The 18,628-nt window shown below is 43.5% G+C and overlaps 1 protein-coding gene across 4 annotated transcripts in view; it reads left to right on the top strand.

Moving 5' to 3' along the window:
• The window catches only part of TBC1D24 (TBC1 domain family member 24), a 556,519-nt gene that overhangs the window by 178,667 nt on the left and 359,224 nt on the right, over positions 1 to 18,628 (top strand). For all 4 annotated transcript variants that reach the window (XM_069210513.1, XM_069210508.1, XM_069210509.1 and 1 more), the window contains one exon: positions 248 to 339. The gene's annotated coding sequence lies outside the window, so the exon portion shown is untranslated. The remainder of the gene's footprint in view (positions 1 to 247; positions 340 to 18,628) is intronic.

Genomic DNA, 18,628 nt, shown 5'->3' on the forward strand with positions numbered 1-18,628 from the left:
ATTGTTTAAGATGAATGTTTAATTGTCATAAGTACGAATTCCATGGGCAGTGATGGAGTCTCATGCTCATCGCGTGCAGTTGCATGTTTGTCCACAGTAATAAAGCGGCCAATATATCCACACTTAAAACATTGTCTGTTCCATGCATGCCGGTATGTCATAAGTAGCATGTATATATAAATGTGTTTTTCATGATGCCAGTTCTGGAGTGTGACAAGTGCGTGTGTTATCCATTTCCCAACTCTAGACGGAGCTGTTGGGCTGGTTTGATCGGCCAGACGGAAGTCTTTTTGCCATCCAGTGCGAGAACTACAGAGCAATCAGTCCCCAGGCACAGAGGTGAGTGTATACTGGATGCGAGGTGTCAATGCAGGTAGCCACTCATTGCCTCAGAGAACTGCTGGATTTCAAGGAGTCTGTCTTTTAATCTTGGCATTCTTTCCAGGGAAAATAGCGTGAAAAAGAGGGTAACAGTGCCTTTTAAGTAGCCTGTCCAGTAACTGATTGGGAACCGTGAAACTTAAATGAGTGGAGTGGTGGTGGTGGTGGTGGTGGTGGTGGTTTGGGGGACAGCGAGAATAACAAAAGCAACAAATGGTGGACGCACATGATCCGCTATAGAATGCGACAGCAACACAGCAAAGCTCTAACGCTATCATAAGGGTCCATTCCACTACCACTTTACGCCCTGTTTCTCCTTCCCTAGCAGTCTATCAAGCTAAGGCACAAGGAGCTGCCCTATTTGGTGCTGAACTGTAGGGACATAGAAATACGGACTGGCTAACTACGGCAGTAAATAAATTTATTAGGAAACTCTTAAGAATTCCTTTGACACCCCTCTTTTCCTAGACCTAAATCTACGCAGAATAGCGAATTTGGCAGCTCTAAGGCCAATGGCCTACTGGGTTCGTCTACGGACCACCAATGAACTGAGCCATTACAGGGACTCTAAGGGATTTGATTATCCCAGCTAATATTAACCGCATGCCCTGGATGAAGTCAGTGTGCAACTCGTTTAGCAGATTCAAGGTGGATAAGTTTTGGGATGAGCCTGACTGCTTCCGAAAATCTGATATTCTGGTACTAAAAAATCGTTATTGGGAGTACATAAATGAGCAATGCGTCTTGCCAGATACCCACGATCCTATGACGCACAGGTTCTTGGAGATAAAGTTGTATCCATGCTTTGGAACCATTTTTTGACAAGGTCTATCCTGCCCTTGGCAAAAGTTTGTATATTAAATTTAGGATTGGCACACTCCCTTTATGCTCCCTTACCAGTAGGCGGCACAGGGGTATCACCTTGAGCCTGTGCCATGCATGCGGTTCAGCAAACAAGACTGAAGCCCACGTCCTATTTTCATGCCTAGAGTACAGTGAGTTGCTTAGTAGATGGATTCGTCCAATATTCCTGCACCTTGGGATAACACACTATTTGCAAGCCTTAAGAATTTAAAAATATGACACAACTGAGGCAATTGTATTCTCAGTCAGCAGATTTTTACTGACATTTTGCTGTGGACGTCATACATTTTTAATATTAAATGATTCATATTTAAGTAGAAATGTTATCCGATTTATTTGTATTTGTTGACTTTTCCAGCACTACTCAGTGCACTTTTTGCGAGTTCTTGGTAACTGGGTAAATTGTGTTTTGATAAGGTATAGGGGTAAGTCTAAGTCTGAGACAATCAAGAAGGTGTATAAGTGAAATCCCTTTTCCCCTAAGGAGGAACACTGTATTTTAAAATAGGTTTTTAGCTTATTTTGTTGTAATTGTTTTCAAATGTAATGTATGTAATTTGCACTTTGATGGTCATAGACAACCGAATAAAGTATTTATAATGGTAATGGAGAGCGAAAACTAAAGGATTTAGCCACTTCCAGTGTTACTACCCCACACTCCTAGAGATCAAAAAGGCGCACCATTCAGGCTAGGTTGGTGGTAGCTCATGCAGATTGCAGTCAAATATTGAGGATGGACTCTCTAACTGTAGCACTGATGAATGCCAGCCAGTCAAGTACCCAGTCAAGGGGGCAAGAAGGAAGCTGTAGCGGAGGGTGTCAGGGTGTCTGTGGAGCTTACTTTTCATAAACTCCTCAGAAATCCTCTATGGGAAAGTACCAGTGGATATTTGTAATGGGAAACAAGGAGGGCCCACAATAGTGGCTGTAATTAATAAAATAAGGCCTAAAGAATATACTCTTTGTGAAACAACCGAAAACCTCTCTCAGTAAGACTGTTAGTCTAGATCTCCAATTGATGATGCTGTGCAAGATTTAGTGTCATTATCTGGATCAGTGATTGAGAAAACGTCTTTGTCTTCCCTTTTAGCAGGCTTCTTTAGTGACGGATTCTGGTCCAGCTTCAGAACCTCCCATGAGCTTAGAGTCAGTCGACTCATGCAAGAGGGTCACGGAGGTAAATTTATCTAACCATGAACAATCTGGCCTCCAAATCTGAAATGAATTAGTCACAGGGGGATACCCATTCTCAATCTAGCAAGTCCCTGCTAGACACTATACTGAGCGAAATACAGGAGCTAACATTATCACAGGCGCAAGAGATTGCAGCTTTCCATAATAGACTATCTAAAATTGAGGAGATTAAGACACTACTACCAGCTAAAGTACAGGAGGCAGAACCCAGGATTACAGACCTTGTGGACAAGTTGCCATCCACTAGGGATGCCTAGTATTGGGGGAAAAATAGTCGTCTTGAGAAGAAAACTGAGGAACTGGAAAAATATGCAAGACGTACATATTTGCATGCCGGTGGGAAGTGAATGTCAGAATGTGCTTGAGGCTTCAGGAGACCTGTCTGTTATGTGGGCCCACTGTGTTCCAGCTCAACACCCACCCAGTCTTAAATATCCTCCAACTGTTCTAGTGAACTTTGCAGACTACCGCATCTAAGAACCTATATTGACTAAAGCAAACAATAAAAACAGTTTTTCCACTTCTGAAAATGTCCAGTTTCATATTTTTTCAGATATGCCTGCTTCTGTGGTCCGCCGCCGCAGAGAGTTTCTTCTAAAACCTGCAAGCGTTTTCAAAACTCTGGGGGCTCAGTAATTTTTAGTACAAAAATCTAAATTGAAGGTGTTAGTGCAGGGCCAGGCTCCTCTGTTCTCAAATGTCGAAGAACCTCAGGAGTTCTGGTCTAAGATGCAGATTTAGTTTTCCTACTAGTTTATAAAGGTCTAGATACCCAGATAGTCAAGTAAATCAAGGGGTAAGAGCGGAGGGGGCATCTTCTCTCTTTCAGGGAGGGCACGAGCAAGGCCAGGTGCAGGAACATGGCACCATATGCAAGTGGTAAGTAGGTGATGAGGATGGTTGCACCTCCTTCTGGTTCTTGAGGTTTGTAAGTCATTGAGGTCTTGGGGGGAGGTGGGTTCACGGTGGGGGGTGGGTTGCACAGTCAGTAAAAATAAGCAGGTCTAAGTTGAGAATCATTGTAATTACTTAGCGTACACAGTTGAAGGGAAGTGCTTGCATGAATTATCATACGATTTTTAAATGGCTTATAATGTCTTGTTGTTATCATGTAATGCCAATGGTGTTTTAAATAATTGTAAATATAGGGCCTTGATAAGCTGGCTTTCCTCGTTTAGTCCACTAATGTTTCTTCAGGAGACATCATAAAAGTAGCAACCCAAATCTTAATATCCTAAAGAAATATGCCCATACATATTTCGTTTCTGCTGGGGTCACAAATTGAGCTGTGAGAAAGTAGCCTCTTTCTAGCATGGTTACCCCCATATTTGGCCTGTTTGTCAGTGTGTTTTTACTGTGTCACTGGGATCCTGCTAGTCGGGGCCCCAGTGCTCCTAGGTTGTGGCCTACTTGTCAGTTTCACTGTTTTTGTCAGTATGATTAACTGTGTCACTGGAGTCCTGCTAACCAGAACTCCAGTGCTTATGCTCTCTCTGATTCCAAATTTGTACTTGCATACTGGTAACACAGTATTCCACTCCAAATGTGTAAACTGGACCCCCTTATAAGTCCGTAGTATGTTACCTAGGGCCCAGGGCATTGGGGGTCCAGAAGATCCTTATGTGCTGCAGCACTTCTTTTGCCACCCATATGGAGCTCATTCAAACACTTCTCCAGAACTGCCATTGCAGCCTGAGTGAAATAGTGTGAACACTATTTGACAGGCATTTTCACTGCACCAGGTCACTTATACGTCACCTATATGTCTAACCTTCAGACCCTGAAGGCTAAGTGCATAGTACCTGTGTGTGAGGGCACCTGTGCACTAGCAGAGGTGCCCCCACGTGATCCAGGCCTATTTTCCCTGACTTTGTGAGTGCGGCACACCATTATACGCGTGCACTACATATAGGTCAGTATCTATATGTAGCTTCACAATGGTAACTCCGAATATGGCCATGTAAGGTGTGTAACAACTGGGAATTGTACCCCAATACTTATTCCAGTATTGGTTGTACAATCCTATGCACACTGGGGGCTCCGCCATGGTCCCCCTGTACTGCCATACCAGTCTTCTGAGGTTTTCACTGCAGCCGCAGCTGCTGCCACCTCACAGACCAGCTTCTGTCGTCCTGGGGCATGAGCAGCTCAATCCCAGGAAGGCAGAACAGTTCATTTCCTTTAGGAGAGGGGTGTTACACCCTCTCCCTTTGGAAATAGGTGTTACAGGCATGGGAGGGGTATCCTCCCAGAGCCTCTGGAAATGGTTTGAAGGGCACAGATGGTGCCCTCCTTGCATAATCCAGTCTACACCGGTACAGGGACCACCAGTCCCTGCTCTGGTGCAAAACTGGACAAAGGAAAGCGGAGTGACCACTCCCCTGTCCATCACCACCCCAGGGGTGGTGCCCAGAGCTCCTCCAAAGTATCCCTGGGTTTTGCCATCTTGGATTCCAAGGGGATGGGGCATTCTGGGAGCATCTGAGTGGCCAGTACCAGCAGGTGACGTCTGAGACCCCTCCTGATAGGTGCTTACCTAGCTAGGTGACCAGTCCCCCTCTCAGGGATATTTACGGTCTCTCCTCTGGGTGTTTCTTCAGATTTGGATTGCAAGACTCCAGCGGGAATCCTCATCCTCCACTTCATCATCTACCACAGATCAACCGCTGTCTGCTCCAGGAACTCTACAAAACTTCAACAAAGAAGCACAGACGACTTCTGCAACCTTGTAACTTCAGCTCCTGCTAGCAACTACAACAGTTTCCAGGTCGTGCATCCTCCGAGGACTGCCTGTCTTCAGCCTGCACCAGAAGAACCGGAGGAACCTCCCATGGAGTGACGGAGTCACTTCCCTGCTTCAGCAGGCACTCTTTGCAGTGACGACCTGTGGCTTGGGCTCCCTCTCCAGATGACAGGCATGGATCCAGCAACATGGGTGGTGGACTTAAGTGACTCTGGCAGTCCCACCGTCCAGCTGTCCAACTTTGCGCAAGACAGTACCCCGTGCACTGCATGACTTCCAGTTGCTAAGGCTTGTGTGCGACCTTCCACAAAGTTCTTCGTGCACAGCACAGCATAGGCCCCCAGCACTCCATCCTGCAACGCACAGCTTCCCGAGTAGTTCTCTGGCGACGTGGGAGTCCTTTGTGTTGTGCTGCATTGGCCTCCATTTGCACCTCCTTTGTCCCCATGCTGTGGGACTCCTGTGCACACTGCCTGGTCTTCTGTGGGCTCTCTGTGTTGCTGAGAGCCCTCTCTGTCTCCCCCTCCTGGGTAGAGGCCACCAGGCCCCTACTGGTCCTGGCCAACACCATTTTCCACTAACCGCAAGCTTTGCGAGTGCCAAGGCTTGTTGGCAGAATCCAGCGACGCAAACCAGCCTGCATTCATCCATCCGGTGTGAGGCATATTCTGCACCAACCAGGAACCTGCATCTGTCTTCTTGGGTACAATACTGACTTTGTCTCTCACCAGTGGTTCCACTTTTGCACCTTCATCCAGGTTAACAGGGGCTCCTGTTCTCCCTGGACGCTTCAGTGCTTCCTGAACTTGGTCCCCTTCTTCCACAGGTCTTCAGGTCCAGGAATCCATTATTGGTGTCTTGCAGTCTCTTCTGGTTCTTGCATTATCTTCTATCACAACTTCTAGTGTGTTTTAGAAAGTTGCTGTGTGTTATTCCTGCTTTCCTGGGTTCTGGGGTGGGGTGTTTCCTTACACTCCCAGCGCCTTTCTACACACTACACTTGCCTAGGTGGGAAACCGACTGTCGCATTCCACTATTTTAGTATATGGTTTGTGTTCCCCTAGGCCCATTGCAACCTATAGTGTTTTTAACTATTTGCACTATTTTTCTACTGTGTATGTACCTGTTTCTGGTTACTAGTGTATATATTGTGTGATTTACTTACCTCCTAGGGGAGCATAGCCTACAAAGTATTTTTGGCATTGTGTGACTAAAATAAAGTACCTTTAGTTTTGTAACACTGAATATTGTCTTTCATGTGTGTAATTACTGTGTGACTACAGTGGTATTCCAAGAGCTTTGCATGTCTCCTAGTTCAGCCTTGGCTGCTCTGCCTACAGCTATCTCTAGGGAACCTGGCTTCTAGACACTGACTACTTTTCACTAATAAGGGATAACTGGACCTGGTATAAGGTGTAAGTACCTTTGGTACCAACTACAAACCAGGCCAGCCTCCTACATGAGCACTGTAGGCATGCAGGGGGTAAATTGATCCAGTTATAGGTCCTAATTCAGGATTCCCCTTTGAATTTGCTGAACTATTATGTTTCTATTACGTTTCTGTTGAGGTGGGACCATTGATACAGCTGCACAATCTTGCTATGGGGGCAGAAGGGCTCCTGATTTTCTGGGACGAATTCAGTTATTTTTAAGATTTGAAATTAGATACATCAAACCGGTCTACAATACGATTAAAACCAAAAACTGTGAGAGTTCTCGCTACAGTAAAGCTACATTTTCAATTATATGATCCCTGTTGTTTTGACCATCCACGTACCATTCAATTGACCTTTTTTCACACCAGATTAATAATGCATTTCAGATCGATTTTGTTTTTTTAATAACCCGGACAGTCAGGTGGGGGCAACAGATATGTGGATTAATGCATTTTCAGATTTTGTTTTCAGTAGCTTGATCTCGAAACTCCTCAAGCGAGACCTACGTGGCAGTTCTAGAAGTCCCTATTGGCTAATCAGGATTGGTTGGAGGAATCATGAATATTTATAAAGGAGTTTTTTTTTTTTTAGACCAGTTGCAATTCAGCTTCCCACTTTGTAGTTTGAGAAGCCTTTAAAGCTGCTTTCCGTGAACGTGTTATAATATACCAGTCAAATCAAAACAAACTGTTGGCAGTTAATAAAGTTATAGGCGGGTACACAGTTACAGAAGACAGGTCAGGCTCAAAAAAGGAACTTGTTAGGGCTAAATAGAATCTCTGGGATTTCTTTTCATTTGAAGAGATAAATAACTGTATATCATGTCAGAAGCAACTGTATGAGAAAAGCCAGCAAATGGGAAAATTCCATGCCTGGCCTACTCAGATCAAGCCGGACAAACAATTGATTAATCAGATTGAGAACCCGATACTCGTATGGTTGTAACTGAAAATGAGAAAATTACACAGGTCTTCTTGCAACATTATAGACGTTTATTTGAGAATGCCTACTCAGTTTCATCTTCTAGTTTAGAACTATATTTTAATGTCAAGATCTTAAAAAGACACAATACTAGAGAAAATAACCGATGCTGAGGTGGCAGCAGCACTACAAAATATACCTCATGCAAAAGCTTGTGTGAATAAGAGAATACCGAAGGAGGTCTAAGATATTTGTAAAGGAGTTGCTCCCCTTTCTTACTGATTTATTTAACATAATAAGTGAAGGTGTCATAATTCCTTGGACTTTCAAAGAGTCCACCAAAGTTTATTTTCTCAAGAAAGATATTGCCTCTACAAATGTTAATTCATATCGGCTGACAAGTCTTCTAAATGCGGATTATAAATTGTTTACCTAGCGATGGGCATCTTAAATCGTGTTAAAGGACACTGTATCACCAGCACGTGTTTAGCTTTCTCCAGATACCTAGCTTTTTAACGGCTAATTATGAGCTGAACAAAGAGGCCCAGTCAGTTGTTTGCTGCCTAGTAAATAACGAGTTGATATAAATTGGTAATTGGTATAGGGTTCTGTGGAAATATTCTGACCTAGCTTTAATTCCCCAGTTTCTGAAAAAAAAAAAATCATGAGAAAACTAATTATAAGTTATCAAACGGTGAATGCAGTTTATCTCAGAGTTGGGGCATAAATCTCTTAGGGCAGCAAATTTCAAAAGGATGTCCTTTATGTCACGGTTGATGACATACTGTACACCACAAGCTCTGCATAAGATGTTCCCGTCAGTCCATTATCAATGTTTCCGATGTCAATTCGATGGTACGGGCAATTGGCTACATATATTTTTTATATGTTCAAAAATTAATCAGTTTTGGGGGCAGTTCTTTCAAGCCTTTAGCACGTGTGCAATTTAGAAATATGCCTTAAGCTAGTCTAGTATTATTTGGCACCACCAAGGACTGTTGTAAAGTGAATACGTATGTGAAATATTTTATTTCTGTAGCCTTAATGGTAGCGCATTCTTTTATACTCCAATGTTGGAGGTCTAATATTGCAACTCTGCTAGGCTGGGATGGAAAAATGATTAGGACTAAAGTCTTTGAAGAGGCATATAAAAGACGAGTTGGAAATGTTACAAGATTTTCAGCTTTCTTGAGCTCATTTGAATCTCTTGAATATAACAGAGTAGATATTCAAGATGTTTTTCACGTTTTAGCCCCATCAAAAACAATGGTACATAAGTTCTTATTTTAAATATTTTAGCAATCATTACCTAGACACTTTAATGAGGAGCGGCTAATAATCTGAAGTTCTACTGCACTTTATCTAATTGGTAAATGTTGGTGGGGTAAGCGTATTGCACTTTATTTTTTAGGATGCAGTTGAGCATTTGCATGTAGTGTATTTTCTATGTACTTTAAATATCTATGTGTTATACTAGTGGGATACGGTCTCTTTTTATTGCACTAGCGCACTTTAGCGTGTATATATTGGTGTCAGTATTAATCAATTTGTTCTCGTTCGAGATAAGAGTTACTGAAAGACAGTACTGGTCTTTGGATAGTAGGCTTATTAAATTGCACTAACTGCACTATGAATAGCCTTATTTAATGTGCCCGAACGTGTTATGTATTTTCTGTGGATCTGCTAGACTGCTTAAGCATTATTGTACTTTATTTAGCTGCTGAATTTTAGTATGTCATTGTTTCACTTTATTCTTCATGGGGTTATCTAAGAATGTCGATGTCCTGTATTTTATTTATATATATATATATATATATATATATATATATGTATGTTTGATGGCATGTGTAGCTGCAGATACACATGCTGTGCATTATCCTGCAGTCTAGTGTTGGGCTCGGAGTGTTACAAGTTGTTTTTCTTCGAAGAAGTCTTTTCGAGTCACGAGACCGAGGGACTCCTCCCCTTTCAGCTCCATTGCACATGGGCGTCGACTCCATCTTAGATTGTTTTTTTTCCACCATCGGGTTCGGACGTGTTCCTCTTCGCTCCGTGTTTCGGTTCGGAAAAGTTAGTTAACAATCGGAAAATTCGACGGTATTGTTTGCGCTTGGTATCGGGTTAGTGATAGCAAATCGACACCGAAGAAAAGAAGAGCTCCGGCAGCCCTTCGGGGCTTCCACTCCTCGGCAGGGGCCTGGTCGGCCCGAACGCGTGCGTCTTCAAGGCTCATGGAACGGACCCCATTCCGCTTCTGCCCCAAATGCCACGCTAAGTATCCTTATACAGACCAGCATTTGGTCTGTAATTTGTGTTTGTCCCCCGAACACAGAGGATACGTGTGAGGCCTGTCGGGCATTTTGGTCAAAGAAGACGCTGAGGGACCGGAGAGCTCGAAGACTTCAAATGGCGTCGACACCGGCCGGGCACACCGACATCGAAGAAAAGGAGACATTCTCCATTCCAGATTCGGACTCGGACGAGCCCAAGAGTGAGCAGCCGACGAGGCAACAAACCGTGAGTAAACCTGCCCCGGCTAAAACTCACTCGACAATTATGAAGGCCCAGGGGACGCCACCGCCGACAGGCCATGGCTTTACCCGAAAGCACGGTGACCAAGCATCGGCACCGAAAAAGGCCTCACAGCAGCCGAAGACATCCGACTCCGGTCGAGATACCGGCACTGAATATACTCGGCACCGAGATACCGGCTCCGACCAGACCCGGCACTGAGAAATCGGCACCCTGAAATCCAAGAAGGGTTCTTTGGAGCCGAAAAAGACTGCTGAAAAGGTTTCGGTGCCGAAACACCCAGCTTCGGAGCCGAAACAAAGCTCCTATACGGACGATCATGGCCTTTCATCACAACTACATGGCCACAGGTTTGAACAAGAACTGGGGTTGGGAGAGCCAGACCATACACAGAGGAGGCTCCATGTACAGAAGGACACAGGGAAAATAAGTACACTTCCCCCAATTAAGATGAAGCGAAAGCTCGCATTCCATGAGGCGGAAATGCAGCCAAAAGCTAAAGTGGCTACAGAAAAAACACCACCACAGTTTTCTCCACAGCCATCACCACCAACCTCACCACATCTGTCCCCAATAGCAACACCCCCAATGGTGCAGTCACCAACGCACACAGGGATGAGCCAAGATGACCCAGATGCATGGGATCTGTACGATGCACCAGTCTCTGACAATAGTCCGGATTGCTACCCGGCAAGACCATCACCACCAGAAGACAGTACTACTTACATGCAGGTGGTTTCCAGGGCAGCTACTTTTCATAACGTGGCATTGCACTCCAAGCCTATAGAAGATGACTTCTTATTCAATACCCTGTCATCAACACATAACCAGTATCAGAGTTTGCCAATGTTACCAGGCATGCTAAAACACGCCAAACAGGTGTTTTAAGACCCAGTGAAGAGCAGAGCCATCACACCTAAGGTGGAAAAGAAATATAAACCTCCCCCTATGGACCCTGTGTACATTACGCAACAACTGACTCCTGATTCAGTGGTAGTGGGAGCAGCCCGGAAAAGGGCTAACTCTCAAACTTCTGGGGACGCACCACCACCCGACAAAAAGTTGGAAATTCAATGCTGCAGGCAAAAGGGTGGCAGTGCAGGCAGCCAATCAATGGCGAATTGCCAATTCACAGACTCTATTGGCAAGATACGACAGGGCACATTGGGACGAAATGCAACATTTCATTGAACACCTTCCAAAAGAGTTCCAAAAGCGTGCCCTACAGATTGTAGAGGAGGGCCAAACCATCTCCATCAATCAAATAAGGTCAGCGATGGACTCAGCAGACACAGCTGCCAGAACAGTAAACACAGCGGTCACCATTCGGAGACACGCATGGCTACGTACCTCCGGATTTAAGCCAGAGATCCAGCAGGCTGTGATGAATATGCCTTTCAACGGACAACAATTGTTTGGGCCGGAGGTGGATACAGCAATAGACAAAGAAAGACACTGACACGGCCAAAGCCATGGGTGCACTCTACTCCCCACATAGCAGAGGCACTTTTAGGAAGCCACACTTTAGAGAGGGGTTTCGGGCCCAAAGCACAGAGCCTTCGACCTCACAAGCCAGACCCACATACCAGGGCCAGTACCAAAGAGGAGGCTTTAGGGGACAATATAGGGGTGGACAGTTCCCTAAAACAAGAGGGAAATTCCAAAGCCCAAAAACTCCACAAACTAAACAGTGACTCCAACGTCACAAACCCCCAACACACAACATCAGTGGAGGGGAGACTTACACATTATTACCAGAATTGGAAACACATAACTACGGACTCGTGGGTCCTAGCCATTATCCAACATGGTTATTGCATAGAATTCCTACAAATACCACCAGATGTGCCTCCAAGTGCACACAACATGTCCAAACAGCACTTAAATCTGTTACAACTAGAAGTCCAAGCGTTGTTGCAAAAAGAGGCAATAGAACTAGTACCCAACCATCAAAAAGGAACAGGTGTTTACTCCCTGTATTTCCTAATTCCAAAAAAGGACAAAACACGGAGACCCATATTAGACCTCAGAACACTGAACCTTTACATCAAATCAGATCACTTTCTCATGGTGACACTTCAAGACGTGATTCCCTTGCTACAACAACAGGACTACATGTCAACATTAGATCTCAAGGACGCTTACTTCCACATACCTATACATCCTTCCCACAGGAAATACTTAAGGTTTGTAATACAAGACGTGCATTACCAATTCAAAGTGTTACCGTTCGGGATAACAACTGCATCAAGAGTATTCACAAAATGCCTTGCGGTAGTAGCTGCTCATATCAGAAGGCAGCACATGCACATATTCCCTTACCTAGACGATTGGTTAATAAAAACCAACACTCAACAACAGTGTCTTCAACACACAAAATACGTCATAGAAAGCCTTCACAACCTAGGGTTCTCTATAAACTACCAAAAATCACATCTACAACCGTGTCAAATACAACAATACTTAGGAGCAACAATCAACACACAGAAAGGGATTGCCACTCCAAGTCCACAAAGGGTACAAGCATTCTAAAATGTAATACTAAATATGCACCCAAACCAACACTATCAAGTGAGGTTTGTTATGAAACTTCTAGGCATGTCTTCATGCACAGCCATTGTCCCAAATGCAAGACTACACATGGGGCCCTTACAACAGTGCCTAGCAACACAATGGACACAGGCACAGGGTCAACCTCAAGATCTAGTGTTGATAGACCGCCAAACACACTCCTCGCTTCAATGGTGGAACCCTATAAATTTAAACAAAGGGCGGCCATTCCAAGACCCTTTACCTCACAACGTGATCACAACAGATGCTTCCATGGTAGGGTGGGGAGCACACCTCAACCAGCACAGCATACAGGGACAATGGGACGCTCAACAAAGCCAACTTCATATAAATCATCTGGAACTACTTGCAGTATTTCTAGCATTGAAAGCATTTCAACCGTTAATAGCTCACAAACACAATTCTTGTCAAAACAGACAACATGACAACAATGTATTACCTAAACAAACAGGGAGGGACACACTCCTCACAGTTGTGTCTCTTAGCACAAAAGATTTAGCATTGGGCGATTCACATTCGCCTAATAGCACAGTACATCCCAGGAATTCAAAACCAGTTAGCTGACAATCTCAGTCGAGATCACCAACAAACCCACGAATGGGAAATTCATCCCCAGATACTTTCAAAACTGGGGAACACCACAAATAGACCTATTCGCAACAAAAGAAAACCCAAAATGCCAAAACTTCGCTTCCAGGTACCCACACCCTCACTCCAAGGGCAATGCGTTATGGATGAGTTGGTCAGGGATATTTGCTTACGCTTTTCCCCCTCTCCCACTCCTTCCGGATCTAGTAAACAAATTGAGTCAAAACAAACTCAAACTAATACTAATAGCACCAACCTGGGCTCGCCAGCCATGGTACACAACACTACTAGATCTGTCAGTAGTACCCCATATCAAATTACCAAACAGACCAGATCTGTTAACTCAACACAAACAACAGATCAGACACCTGAATCCAGCATCGCTCAATCTAGCAATCTGGCTCCTGAAATCTTAGAATTTGGACATTTAGACCCTACACAAGAATGTATGGAGGTCATTAAACAACCAAGAAAACCTACTACAAGACATTGTTATGCAAATAAATGGAAAAGATTTGTTTATTACTGCCATAATAATCAAATTCAACCACTACATGCGTCCGCAAAAAACATTGTAAGCTACTTATTGCACTTACAAAAATCAAATCTAGCTTTTTCGTCCATTAAGATACATCTCACAGCAATATCTGCCTATCTGCAGATTACACATTCAGAATCACTCTTTAGAATCCCAGTCATCAAAGCATTTATGGAGGGTCTAAAGAGAATCATACCTCCAAGAACACCATCAGTTCCCTCCTGGAACCTCAATATTGTATTAACACGGCTCATGGGTCCACAATTTGAACCCATGCACTTTTGTGAAATGCAGTACTTAACCTGGAAAGTAGCCTTCCTAATAGCTATCACATCTCTTAGAAGAGTAAGTGAAATACAAGCATTTACTATACAAGAACCATTTAAACAAATACACAAACATAAAGTAGTTCTACGCACAAATCTCAATTTTTGTACCAAAAGTTATATCACCATTCCACCTAAACCAAACGGTGGAACTCCCAGTCTTTTTTCCACAACCAGACTCAGTAGCCGAAAGGGCCTTACATACATTAGACATCAAAAGAGCACTAATGTATTGCATTGACAGAACAAAACAAATTCGCAAGACAAAACAATTGTGTTAAGCTCATGCATGTAGTTTTGTAGATGAGCTTTATTAGATACCACCAACCCACAGCAAGCATAAACACGTCTGCACTTCTCCTCAACTTTCAGCTTATCTGCCAAGATCCAGTGAGATCATCTGGAACTTGGATAACCTGTAAATTCTAGACAGTGCCCAACATTCCAGGTATCCACAACACATCCCCTTTACATACAAAAAGAAAAGAAATCAGAAGGATAAAAGGTTATAACATGGCAATAACTGTAAAAAATGAAAACAACAATGCCTGTAATGCACAAAGGTAAATAATAACAAAGTTACAAAAGTTAGTAAAATACATAATCTCTCAACCACACTGGTCTGGAGCGTAATCTAGAAGCTTTGAGGCATCGTGCCGTTTTAGGCTCAGGTTCACTCAGGAGGTGATCATCTCCCGAGTCAGGAAAATCTGCCACCCGGTTATTCCATTTCACTATTCTGGACATACTCCACACATCTCCATTGTCAAGGACTACCACATTCTTCCTGACTTCTTTAATGCAGAAAGGACCTTTGAAGTTTGACCTGCCCTTGGTCCTGAACCCGGGATCCTTCAGCAACACCATGTCACCAACCTTCCATTTAATACCTGAAACACCATGTTTGTCATCATACCACAATTTGTACTTATTTTGATAACTCTCTCTACAACTAGACGCCTTACTGAGTTTCTCTTGATCAAGATCTCCTTGACCAAATCTATTTCTAAACCAGGCAGGAGACATTTTGGTACAACCTGACCTCCTCCTCATATATTCAAAAGGGGCGATACCAGTGATACAATTGGGGGTATTGCGATATGCCCACCATAGGTCCCTCAAAAGATCTGTCAGAGAAACTCTGGTATCAATTGCTTCTTGGACACAGGATTTTACCAATCTATTCATGCGTTCAGCAAGGCCATTGGCCTGAGGTAAATACAAGGCTGTTTTCAGGTGTACAACAGCTAGGGAATCCAAAACGAACTTCATCTCCTGAGAAGTTAACTGTACACCATTATCTGTGATTAAATGACTTGGTACACCCTCCCGCGAAAATTCTTCCTTTAAGAACTCAATCACAGTTCTAGTGTCCACAACATTCACACATTTGGTCACTACCCACTTCGAGGTATAATCTACTAAGAGCATAACATATCGCTCATTAGCTGGTAAGAGATGGAATGGACCCATAAAGTCAAGACCTAATTTCACCCAAGGCTTATCTCGAACTGCAACAGGAGAGAGTGGCGATTTAGACACCACTTTGCTTTTATCATTTCTCGCACAAGTCAAACAATCCTTGACCACTGCTTCAACATCTTGGTCTAAACCTGGCCACCAATAAACTGTTCTTAGCCTAGATTTAGTCAAATTCCTGCCTAAGTGACCCTCATGAGCCAAATTGACAATTTTACTCCTCAGACTTATTGGAGGTATGGACTTGGTACCACGAAATAATTCACCCCCACTTAGTGACAGTTCATTCCTTACGTTCCTGTACCCCTTTAGAGAATCAGAAACATTCTTGAACTCAGGCCAACCACTTATAATGAATCCAGTGAGATCACGTCTATCGGAATCCTGAGTGGCTGCGGTCTTCCATTCATCTTCACATATGGCCATATCCCTCACCCAATTAACTTCCACCTCATCTTCAGACTCATCATCACCATCAACTGATGTTCGGGACAAGAAATCAGCTACCATATTTTTTGGGCCAGGCACATATTCGACAGAGAAATTATATTCCATTAATCCTTCAACCCACCTTTTTATCCTGGGAGTCAATTCTTCCCCTTTCTTAGAAGAAAATATTTGAACAAGGGGTCTGTGATCTGTTCTTACAATAAAGGGCAAGCCCCACAAATAGAACCTGAAATGCTTAACCGCCCACATGCACGCAAGTCCCTTTCTTTCTATCACAGAATACTGCTGTTCTGCCCTTTTGAGGGATCGAGAAGCAAAGGCAATTACCTTCTCATCTTGGTTAACCTTTTGGATCAATACTGCTCCAGCCCCTTAATACTTGCATCTGTGTACAAAAAGGTTTTGGCATGCATATCAAAATGTCCTAAAGTGGGCATCTTCCCAATACAATCCTTCACAAAAGTGAAAGCGGCTGTACACTCATCTGTCCAAACAAATTCACACCCTTTCTTCAGGAGAGATCTAAGGGGTAGTGTCACACTCGAGAAATTGGCAATAAATTTAGAGTAGTTTCTCTGCAAGACCTAAAAAGGATCTTACTCCATCCTTGTCTCTGGGTTGAGGTGCTCGGATAATGGAATCAACCAACTCCAACTTAGGCTTAATTCCCTCATTGGAGACGGTATGGCCCAAGTAAGTTACCGAAGAGACTCTAAACTTACACTTCTCCCTCTTAACTGTAAGGCCTGAACAGGCCAGCTTACCTAAAACCTCTCTAAGAACTTTGTCATGTTCTTCTACTGTTCTGCCATGGACCAAGATATCGTCTTGGAAAAATAGGACACCAGAGACTCCCCCTAAGATCTTCTTCATGATTCGTTGAAAACAGGCGGCTACAGAGGCCAACCCAAAAGGCAATCTTAAAAATTGGTAGGCTCCCAGAGGCGTCACAAATGACGTGAGATGCCTGGAATCTGGATGTAAAACAATTTGGTGATAGGCTGAAGATAGGTCTAATATGCTAAACACCTTTGATCCACCCAGGCTTGACAACTCTTCAGAAATGTTAGGTAAGGGTTGACGATCCACCCATATATGTTTAAGAGCTCTCAGATCCACACACATGTGGATCTGTTTTCCACTGTCTTTTGGTGCAAGAACAATGGGAGCCAACCACTCAGATGATTCTATCTCTTCAATTACACCTGCGTTCAAAAGCTTGTTCAATTCTGCTCTGAGAGGTTCTAGCATTAACTTAGGAACTCTCCTCACCCTGTGCACAGATGGAATAGCACTCTTCTTAAGGATAATCTTGTGTTCAAAGTTAGCCAGACATCCTAACCTGTCACTAAATACTTGGGGAAACTCCTTAAGAATTTCAAGATCTTCACTCACCACCATAACCTGACACTGAGAATTGGGATCTAACTTAATTCCCATGTCACGCTGGTGGCGCCAACCTAGTAAATTGTTGCCACGCTTTGCTACATAAACCTTCCCCAAAGTGGTTTTTATCATGAAATTGAATCCTCATTACCTTGTACCCAATTACATCTATCTTAGTGCCACCATAACTAACAGGATTAATATCAGGTACAATTAGAGACTAGAAATCCTCCCCAAAAATCTCTCGCCAGTTCTTTTCACCCACCATGGTGTAAGGAGATCCCGAATCTGTTACGACTGTAATTGTTTTGCCATCAAGCTTAATGGCACACTCAGGCATGATGACAGGCCCCATATCCACCATGTTACCATTGTTCTCAATTTGATTAATATCAGGTTCGATACACAAAACCATTTTGCTGACATTGTCAGTTACAGAATCTGTTACATTTGTCACTATTGCAGACTCTGGCATAGTGGCCCTTTTTTCCACACTTCCTACAAAGGGAATTCCGTGCAAAACAATTTGAGCTGTTTGCCGTGTGTCCAGAGTTGCCACAACGATAACAACGCTGATGTTTAATTTCTCTTTTTTTTTTCCAGAGTGGGTACTGGGGCTCAGCTGTCGTTGTTGACCCTAGAAATCTCTTCCTGAATCTGAGGTGCTTGTACCATGCACAATTTGTCCTCTTCATGGTCATTCATCTCCTTAATCCAATTGCTGGTACTTTCCATTCCCTCAACAATTGCAATGGCTTCTTTTAAATCAGGGTTCTTCGTCAATAACTTTTCCTGAACCCTCTTATTGTTTGTACAACTGACTAATTGGTCGCGAATGAGGGAATATGTGATATCGCCAAAGTCACATGTACGTGCTAATGTGCGTAATGCTGCAACAAAGTTTCCCACACTCTCAGACTTCCCTTGAGATCTTGCAAAAAATTTGTGCCTTTCCAAAACGACATTGAGCTTGGATTAAAAATGCGCAGCTAAAATCGCTACTGACATTTCATAAACATCTCTAGGCTCTCCTTCTGCTCCTCCTACAGGTAGGGTTTCAAGGCTATCGTAAATATTCCTACCTTCGATTCCCAAATTGTGCAACAAAATAGCCTGTTTCCTGGCTGAAGAGAATTTCCCCCCCCCCAATTGCTAATAAGTAAGAGTCAAAAAGATTCTTCCAACGTTTCCAAGGAAGAATGGGGTCCACCTTATCAGA

This window comes from Pleurodeles waltl, chromosome 10, assembly GCF_031143425.1.
Source record: "Pleurodeles waltl isolate 20211129_DDA chromosome 10, aPleWal1.hap1.20221129, whole genome shotgun sequence".
NCBI lineage: Eukaryota > Metazoa > Chordata > Amphibia > Caudata > Salamandridae > Pleurodeles > Pleurodeles waltl.